Raw genomic sequence first — 10,656 nt, forward strand, 5'->3', positions numbered from 1 at the left:
TAGGGCTTGGTAAGAGCATTGGGCAAGCACACTCTGGTCCCAATCCCTAGCATGCAAATGCACACACACACACGCACACACACACGCGCGCACACAATGCACATGTATGCACACACACATGCACACGTGAGCACACACCCACACGCACGAACATGCATGCACATACATGCACATGCACACTTGTGCACACACACACACTCACATGCACATATGTTGCCTCTGGCTCATCCTACTCATTTTTAAGACACTGACTAGGTGTCATGTCCTCTAGAAATCCTACCCATCATCTTATTCCAAGGTGGGTTGAGGCCATCTTCTATGCTCTATCATCCTGTGCTTGGGAGCGATTCCTTATCCCATTCCTAATTCTTGTCTCTTACTCTGTGCCATTCAAAATATGGATGAAAGTGAGCCAAAATACAACAGGAGATGAGAGAAAAGTGATGAGGTGAGTAACCCCCTTGGCCCCACAGTGGCAGAGCCGTACTACACCCCACTTCAACCACAAGTGCCCTGCTCAGTTCTTCAGTGTCCTCTGCGGTGGGCACTGCACTTAGCCTGGTCTTAATGTGTATGAAATAACAGGCCCAACTGGGAAAAATAGAGGAAACAAATCAGAAAGTTAATCTTTATAGGATGGAGGATGAAAAGAAAGAAAGTGGGAGATAATCCATTTTGAGGACAAATTAGAATATTCTTGGCTGTAATCTCTCTCTCATTTAACTAATGAGAGCAAGTCTCCAGACTAATGAGGGTGACCGTCTCAACCGGGAGCTTCAAAATAACTTACAAATATAAACCCCTTTGAGTCAAAGAGATGATTAAACTGTTTTTAAACAAACATGACGAGTTCTGTAAAATTCACTATTTGGTCCCAGCAAATAATTAATTTCATAATTTTAAAATTATTAAAAAGAGTTGAGGTTTAAGTATTTTAGGTTTTATTAATATTTTCCCTCAATTATAAAAGTCATCACCTATAAACTGCTGATGGACCAGATTTCAGTTGGGAAAATACCATGGCCACTAGTTGCTTTCCTAATGCAAATTGGCTTTGACATCTTTTATTTATTACATCGATCAGTTGGAATTTCCTTAAGAGCAGGAACTATGCCATGTTGGTCCTCAACTAATATGTGGAATATTGAAATTTAAGAATGTAATTGCATGATTTCAGCACATTCTTGGCTTTTTGTAAAGAATATATGTACTGTTCCACAACAATGTGCTCTAATAATAGTTCAGTCATGATTTATTAGCACTTATGCACTGTACTTGCTTTATCTCATTTTATGCTGTGTCCCTATGGGAAAAGATGTTTTTCAATTGAAAAGAAGCAGAAGTTATGAGAGTTTAAACAGTTCACGTGGGCTCAGAAACCAATTTTGTATCATAAAAAAGCCATTTTTTAAAATTGTACCTGACACATTTAAGCGAACCCTAAAAAACTTGTGTATTTGTCCTATACATAATTAAAAATGCTACTTATTAGGGAAGCCTAAGTATAAAATGGGATTTGAAAACCATTATTGAAATATTATTCATTTTTTTCCCCACTTTTAAACAGAAGTGACATGCTAGAGTTCTTATCTAAAATATATGTTAAATTTACTTTATTTTATTTATCTATTTGTGGTGCTGGGGATTGAACACAGGTCCTTGTGCATGCAAGGCAAGCACTCTTGTACCAACTGAGCCATATTCCCAGCCCCTTATTTATTTATTTTTATGTGGTGCTGAGGATTGAACCCAGTACCTCACACACGCTAGGTGAGTGCTCTACCACTGAGCCACAACCCCAGCCTCAAAATATATGTTAAATTTACAAGGATTACAAAGAAGCAGTTTTAATTAGGTGAAGAGAAATATTTACTTCAGAAGAGTTTATTGAGTAGCAGGATCTCATATCTATATAACAACTAGGAGTGCTGAAAGATATCAATGTGTAAGAAAATGTGTAAATATGTAGATTTAGTAACATGGTTCAGTGCTGAGACATGAAAATTTAAAGAAGAACAAAATCTAGCTGCAGTGTCTTCTTTTAGCCAGATTTCTAAAGTTATACTGTTTCCCTCTCTTCACCTAGGAAATACATCCAGTGCTTCAGTCATGATGAACTCTAAAATAAGTCAAGAAGGATATATTTTCACTCAAGTTGGTAGCTTTGCCTGAGATGCTTTTCCATCTTGGCTCACCTAGAAAACATTTCCTATGTTACAAGCTGGCGACATAAAGCTATAGCTGAAATCCAGACATGGATCCTCTGTTCCTGTATCGGGTATCCACTGCTCACTCATCATCTCTACTGAATTCTTCCAGAGCAGCTCAACTCCCCAGAGGACACTTCCATGGTCCCCTCACAAGGAGAATGGGTTCCATTTTGATTCCTCTACTGTACTTTGTGGAAGCTTATATAATACGGTGTGTAATACTTAATTTGAAGTCTGCAAATACTGAAAACACAGATTACTGTCTTCAGTTATAAGAACTTAATAATAACAGTATCAATAACAATACTATTGTTACTAACATTATTTTTTAAGCTAGATTGGAAATTATTAAGATTGGAAATTATTAAATTATTAAGATTGGAATTTAAGATTGGAAATTATTGAGCATGTAAAGATCTATTCGCCATTCTACAAATGAGAATTTTTATAGTCACTTTTATAAACATGCTAGTTTCTAATGATACTTGTAGACAAATTAATGAATGAAAGAATGAATAGATGTATGAATGTTCCGTGCATTAGCAAACAAAAAACATAATTTTCTTAAGAGTTTTTTTTGTACCAGGAATTGAACCTGGGGGCACTTTAGGATCTACCTTCCCAGTCCTTTTTTAATTTTTCATTTTGAGACAGAGTTTTGCTAAGTTATTAGGACCTCACTAAATTGTTGAGGTTGGCCTTGAACTTTCGATCCTTCTGCCTCAGCCTTCCAAGCCTCTGGAATTACAGGCATGTGCCTCTTTGCCTGGCCTCTTAAGAGATTTTTAATGGCAAAACAAAGTCACTTTAGGGAACTCAAAGTCTGTCTCTTTGACTTCTATGCAGAAAAGTTCTTATCTGGTGATAGTCCATCTAATAGTCCAGACCATATTCTTAAGTAGTGAATCAAATTAGCCCACCCAAGTTTAATGGAAAAAAAGTTTCTCTCCTGTGAGTCAAGGGGAAAGAAGCAGAATAACTACCTATGACAAGTATGCAATATTAATTGTGTAGCTAATTAATTTTTAATATCGTGTCTGTTTAATTAGTAACCAAAGAACAGTGGCTGTCTTGTACAACTCCGGCTTGTATATTATGTAGGTGTGAACACTTAGACCACAATCAGTTTTATGACTTCACATGCAGTTCAAGATTTATGAGCCCTATATGATACTTAAAAAGTCTTCTCCAGCCAAATTATGATTATTAAGTAGTTAGAATTTTAATTAGATGATATATTTCCTGTTTATCAAGGGAGATGTTATCTAAGAGAATTTTGGCTGCTGGAGGCAATAGAATCAGGGCTTTTATGGAATTTTGTTTTTCCATGCACTACAAACATTTAAAAAAATTAGACCTCTGAAAGAGGAACATGATAATTAATCAGTGAATGGCTTTGGTCTTCATATCCAGAGAACAATCTCAGTTTTGTCCTGCAAAGTCCCAAGTTCATTTAATTTATTTGTCTAAATGTTTTGAGATGATAGAGATGGTCACTCCTCTGTCTCTATTATTTCCTGTTTCCTCTGTTATGGAGTCTCTATATCATTCTGTGAAGTCAGGTGAAAGGGAAAAAGGAAGCATTGTTAAGTTGATTTTTTTTTTTAAAAGCAAGAGAAACTAACTCCTCTATTTTAGATCTTTTTAAAGAGAAATCAGCTAGTAGAGTTCAAATTTATAACTTTTTTTGCAGCATTTTTGTAATTATGCTCTTAGAATATATGATGTGTTTTTATTTTCATAATTAACAGGAAGTACATGTTATACATTAAATGTGACACAAGAGATATGAATTATGCAGTCAGCTCGGTATGTGCTGATGAGCACAAAGCCCAAGGCACGTTCAGTCGAGTTTCTATGAAGATCTATAATGAGTTTCAAGTACATCATTTCCTGATGGAGGATAAGAAAACATCCATCAATGCAAATTTCTGCACATTTTTTCAGCCTTTATGAATACTTTAAAACTTCTAAAAAGAATGAATTTCCAAAGTGCAACTTGAGGAAAATCTATTAGTAATTTTGTGTTTGACTGTTTGGGTTCAACAGACTCCTCCTAGATATGTACCTAGATACACATATATTTAAACTTATTACAGAGTGCGGTCAGTGGAGAGAACTAGTATAATACAGTTTGATATTATACAACTTATTTAACACCAGAGCTGATCTCTAAACCTATATTAGTATTTTATTGGAAAATAAACATGCTACACCATGAGCTGGGAAGCCAGCAAATACTTGTGCATCTTTTACATGCAAAATTAAGACTTCCATATATGTATGCAAAATAAACATCCATGTTTTATTCATTTAAGTCTTTTAGAAGAACCAAGATTATGATAAACATCTTAATTTAAACTTGGACAGAATCTTTATCTTCTATTAGAATAGCATTTAAACATATCCTAATGAAAAGTGAAGGGATGAAGGAAAATGCTGAGGGAGCAAAATTATGTTGAATATTAAATAAATATTAAAAATTACAGCACTCTGAGGTCCTTAGAGATACTTTATAGAATAATGTATAGTTATTGTATAAGAAAGTTCAATAAGGCAACAGCCTCCTAATTGGTTCCCTGAACACCCTCTCCCCCACAGTCCATTTTCCACCATAAAGAGTTATCATCCTGAAAAGCTGGTCTGATCACATGGCTTCCCTGTTTAGAGACCTCTGCGGGCTCCCTGGTGCCTAGAGGAGGAAGGCTAATCTCTGCTTGGCCCCTGCCTGCTCCTCCAGCCTGCTTCCTGACAGACTCCTCCACACACCTTAACCTCTGGTCCCTGAACTGCAGAGCAGGGCAGCGGGGGAGGGCAAGGGCAGAGCTGAACGCACTTCAGGGACATCACCCAAGTAGAGCTGCTCTCTTGAGGTGACTTCCCCTCTTTCAGACCCGGGGGGATGTGCAGTTTCATCATCCACTGTTTTTATTTGTACCTTTTTCATTTTTGCCCACTCTCTGTTCTCTGGGAGAGCCAACACATCACAGTGCACGATATAAAAAGAAGATGTACTTTTGCTCCTTTTCCTGGCTATAAATTACCAGGTGGGTACGGAGAGTGACACTTACCAGTTCCATATGCTTGCCGAGGAAGGACATACTGTCGTAAGGAAAATGGCCAGTAAGCCCCCTTGACCGGCCGAGTTGGGATTACCTCGGGGTCTCCAACCTTATACCTTAGCTCTTCCACCTGAATTTGGCAGGTTTTGAGCTCAATAGATATTTGTTGACAAAATGAACTTAACTGATAGTGGTAGGTTGAAGGGATTGGAATCATTTTAGTTACGTACACTTTTATTTTGAATATCATGTTTCTTTTCCTATCAATATACCAACCCTTTCCATAATAAGGGATTTTATTTTTGGTTGAAGTGAAGAAGAGAATATAGTTTGTTAATACCTGTTTGCAATAATTTGCAATTACAAATTATTAAGGACCCAAATGTGGCGGATGATAAAACAGCATATTCTTCTTTATGCCTCCAAACAACCCTAAAAGTTGCTGTCATGACCTTTATTTTCAACACTGATGAATGAAGTAACATCCCTCAGGACGCACAGAGATACTAAGTGGTGGAGGAGGGATTTCAGCCCATGTTTTTCTGATCTAAAGGAAATGATCTTCCTGTTTGCTGCACTATTTATATAGACCAGAGGCTTTAAAATTTTTTTTTTTCTTAAGCTCAGGAAGTCATTGATCTGAGTCTCCCATACCAAGAATGCCTTTTTCTCAGTTCCCTGAAACTCAACATTAGGGCCCCCACTGTGGACAAGGGGGAAATAGAGGATTTGCTAAGCTATGGAACTCTCTTATGTAAGATCTACACAGACTCCACGGCAGATTCAAACATGAAAGAACATTCTTAATAACCCAAAGTATTTTATCGTTTTTGTAACAGGAAGAAATATTACAAAACTACATTCAATATTAATCAATATAGGGGCAGGCACTAGCACAAATCAAATCTCCACGTAGCTTTGGTTGTTTATGTAAGGAATACCACTTCACAAACGATTAAACCAAAACTGTGGCAGAGCATGAAAGAGCTTGTACATCAAGCACTTAGTCGAAAGTTACTTTATGCTAACAAGCCCAAGAGCTTGTCAACATCTCCTGGGTTAAGTATGCCTCCTCTTTGATCATCCAAAAAGGTTTCCAACACTGTAGGTGGTCCTAATTAACAGGAAACTGTGATCTCCTTCTACTACTAGATTTCAGGAGTCAGGCAATAGACCACATTCTTTTAATGCGTACTAATATTGTCCTATTCAAATCCCAATATCTCCCCAGATACACGACTGATTATAAATGTGTGTCCTGTTTTAATAGTGTCTTTCAAGAGAAAGCCTGACGCTTCTTATCTAAATATCCTCAGGGTTCCTGTATTTAATTATATTTTCTCATCTTGGTCTAAGTGCCCCACACTTATAATAAGCTCCTTATCTGAATAATCCACCTCTGAATTCTACCCTTGATTGAATTTACATGATCTTTGGGGGATAGGGCGTGTGTGTGTATGCATGTGTGTGCATAGCTGGTGTGATTTCATATGTATTTGAGTCTTTCCATATCCATAGTCATAAGGAAAGACGCTAGTTATTTTAAGTACATAAAATGTCTTTTAATAGTCCTACTCACCTCACGAGATACTTAGATATTCATTTTAGAGACCATTTAGGAGACCAAAACTACTTCGGTAGAAAGATGGCAGGTTGGATACATGCCTCTCATTTTCCTTCTTTTGAAACCTCAGTGAAAACACATCACTAACATGGAGAGAACCAGCGTCAGCAGAACCAGGGAATGCCGGGAAGCAGACGAAAGAGTGACATCAGACTTGACAGACTTGAGAAAGCCAAAGCCGACTTAAAACATGGAGGACTCAGACCCAACCACAGGTTGAGTCCTCAGAGGCTCAGAAATGGCCATTTCCAGGAATTTCTGGAAGTGGAAGTAAAAGAACTGAGGCAGCTGAAGTAAGAATTTGCTGAAAACCGCTTAAGTGGCAGGTAGATCTTTGGATGCCCTTTTCCACTGTGCGGTGAGGCACCTGTCCATTTCGGTGCCCACACATGCTCCGAGGCTTAATCCCATTGTCGAGCATATTTTCTCATCCTGGACCAAGAGTGCCCCACACTTGGTGTGAGCTCCAAATCTGAATAATCCACCCCTGAATTCCACTCTCAGTTGAATTGACGTGATCTTTCTGGGGAGAGGAGGAAGGGTGGGAGTGAAACCAGGGGTGGAGCCAAGCTTGCTCACAGGACACCAGGCCTAGTGGACAGAGTGGGTATGCTACCGTCGCACGAGGTCCTGCAAACCCATGTGCTCTGCAGGCTGACACCCTCCACTCTCCTCAGCGTGCTCTGGCAACTTGGGGGTTACCCCAAGGCAGGAGATCAGAAGGGTCTTCTCTGGGAAGCCAGCGCAACCCAAGAAGAAAGACCTGAATATTTTACACGATGCCCCCAAATGAACCCACAGATCACATCAGGATAAAGCTCATAGGTGACAAGTGGTACCCACTGAACAGGCCTTATTAGTTATCCATACGTTTAAAAAACCTTGTTTTGGTTTACTGCGAAAATTACTATACACACAGAAGAGTACATAAAACATATAAATAGCTGAGATGATTATCATAAAACAAATACCAATCCCAAATACCCAGCACTCTTAAGATCCCTGCTTATCTCTTCCTAATCCTAATATATCCCTTTCAAGAGCTGGGGATGAAGCTCAGGGTATAGAACTTGCCTACTATACGTGGGGCCCTGGTTTAGTCTGCAGTATCACCACCACTACCACCACCACCACCACACACAAGTCTAACATTAAATACACCTATTTCCATCAGTTTACCCCAATGTTTATGAGGATCACTTATTTGCTTTTTTTTTTTAACCAACTAAATGAGGGTGTCTAAGCATTATGATTTAATGTCTAAACACTACAATTTAGTGATTTAGTGTTACCTGATTTGGAACTTTATGTAAATAAACTCATAGAGCATATATTCTTTGTGTTTGGTTTTAGTTGTGTGATTTATTCATGTCTTTAGTAATAACTGAAGTTTGGTCATCATTATTGCTGTATAGTATTCCAGTGTAGGTGAGCATACCATGGTTTATTTAGCCCTTATATCCTTGATGGATGCTGGAGTTGTTTCTAGTGCTACACAGTAAACATTTTAAGCTTTGCAGATCATCTGGTCTTTGTCACAACTTCCCAAATCTGTGGGAAAATATCCACAGACAATACTTAAATGAACGGGTGCAGCTGTGTTTCAATAAAGCTTTATTTGCAAAACCAGACTGTGGGCTGGATTTAGACCAAGGCCTTAGTTTGCTGATCCATATTTTAGGGTCTATACTGTCGTTTCCAATTGACCACGTGTCTTTTTGCTCAGTTCAGATAGGATTCTGGAAGGCAAAGTGCAGCTTCCCTGGTGTCAGCAGCTCTGAGCTTTGAATGCAAGTGACTTTAGCTCTTGATGTTAGTGGCCCACCTGGCTTTTCTGGAAGCTGGAGGCAGCAGCTGTTGGAAACTCTCTGGAAGTCTTCCAAGAGCCTCAGCCAGATCCCGGCCATTCTCAAGCTGCTAGTCACCCTCGGTGTGCTAGTCACCCTCAGTGTTCCCAGCCTCAATTGCAGGACATTTTTGGTGCCATCAGCCTTTAGTGTTACCAGTTCTTGGTGGAACCAGCTCAGCCTTCCAAAAGACGTTTTTATACCACAGCATAAAGAGGCTCCATACCACAGCATAAGGGGAAGCAGTCCATGAACTGTTCCTATGGAGGCATGAGAGACCTGCTTAGCTAGGCATTTTATGCACATGCAGTGTCTTGCCAGCTAACAGCAGACTCTCTGCTTACCATAGTCATGGATAAATGAGGTGGGGTCCTGACAACCTGGGTGCTTTGAATGCTGACATATTCAGTCAGACCAATTGGGGACGACTGAAGTGGCTTCAGGGCTGAAGTCATCTACAGAAGCCCTGGAGCAGAGTCATCTGGGATAGACCTGCCATTGAAGCTGCTGCTGCAGTTAAAGCAAAAGTCTCCTGAGTGACCTCTGGGAGTCTGATGTAGCCACAGGAACTGTGAAGCATTTGGGGCAGCTGTGACTGTCAGGGATGAGAGAAAGAAAAGTAAAAAAAATGCCCCTTGGAGAGCATTGGACTCCTCTCTAATTGCTGGTCATTAGGTGAGTATATCTCAATTTCAAAGTCCTAGCATCAGTTCATATTCCTGTAAGCAAAGTATGAAAGCCATCATTGATGATCATCTTCTACTTCAATTCTTGTATTGTTAGACCTTTGTGTGTGTGTGTTTAGTTGTAGATAGACACAATACTTTTATTTATTTATTTTATGTGGTGCTGAGGATCAAACCCAGTGCTTTACACATGCTAGGCAAGTGCTCCACCACTGAGCCACAAGCCCAGCTCCTGTTTTTATAAGATTAAAAAAATTTTCTTGCAGTGCTGCGTATTGAACCAGGGCCTCATGCATGCTAGGCAAGCATTCTACCATTGAGCTACATTCCCAGCCCTAATGCATTTTAAGTTTAGCCTTCTGGTAGACTTATACTGGTATATCATTTAAATTTTAAGTCCTATTTCTCTGATTAGTTATAGCTTTCACATCAATTGACAAGTTGGATCTTTTTCTTTTGAGATTTATCTGACCAAGGAGACTTTCTTTTTCTTCCCCCTCCTTCCTTCCCTCCCTACCCCCCATTCTTTCTTTCTCTCTCCCTCTTTTTATTTTTATTTTTGGCCTTTTTTCTTTTCTTATTAGTTCTAATCAGTGATACATGACAGTACAATTTTTTTTTGCCTTTTTTTCTATGAGGGTTTCTGTTATTTTTCTACTAATTTGCAAAAATCATTTAAATATTCTTATTATGAGCCTTTTAAAGTTATTTGTGTTGTAAATATCTTCTTCAATGTCATAATGCATTTTTACACCCTTTTGATAGTTTATAAGAATAAATATTTTGTTTAATTGCTGTCATTCATCAAATTTCCTTTAACACTAGCATTTTTGTGTACTAGTTAAAAAAAGTTATTCCTACTTCAAAAAATCTTCAATATTCTACACTTTGTTTTAAGCACTTCATAGTTTTACCCTTCAAGTTCATGTTTATAATCCATGTGATATTGCTTTTTTTAAAAAAAAATATGATTATCTGTTAAGTGCATTGTTAAAATTTTAATTGCTTTACATATGAATACCTAATTGGCCCAGAACCACTGACTGAGGACATCATTCTTTCCACACTGCTCTGTACTGTTGATTTTATAATAAATCAAGTATCTATATTTATGTGTTGGTCTTTCTGGTTTTTCTTGTCTTTTTTTTTCTATCCTTCCCCCAATACCACACTGCCTCATATTATGTGTGTATAGTCACTGTGACCGAAATACCCAACAAGAACAAC

The sequence above is a fragment of the Marmota flaviventris genome, chromosome 12, assembly GCF_047511675.1.
Source record: "Marmota flaviventris isolate mMarFla1 chromosome 12, mMarFla1.hap1, whole genome shotgun sequence".
Classification (NCBI taxonomy): Eukaryota; Metazoa; Chordata; class Mammalia; order Rodentia; family Sciuridae; genus Marmota; species Marmota flaviventris.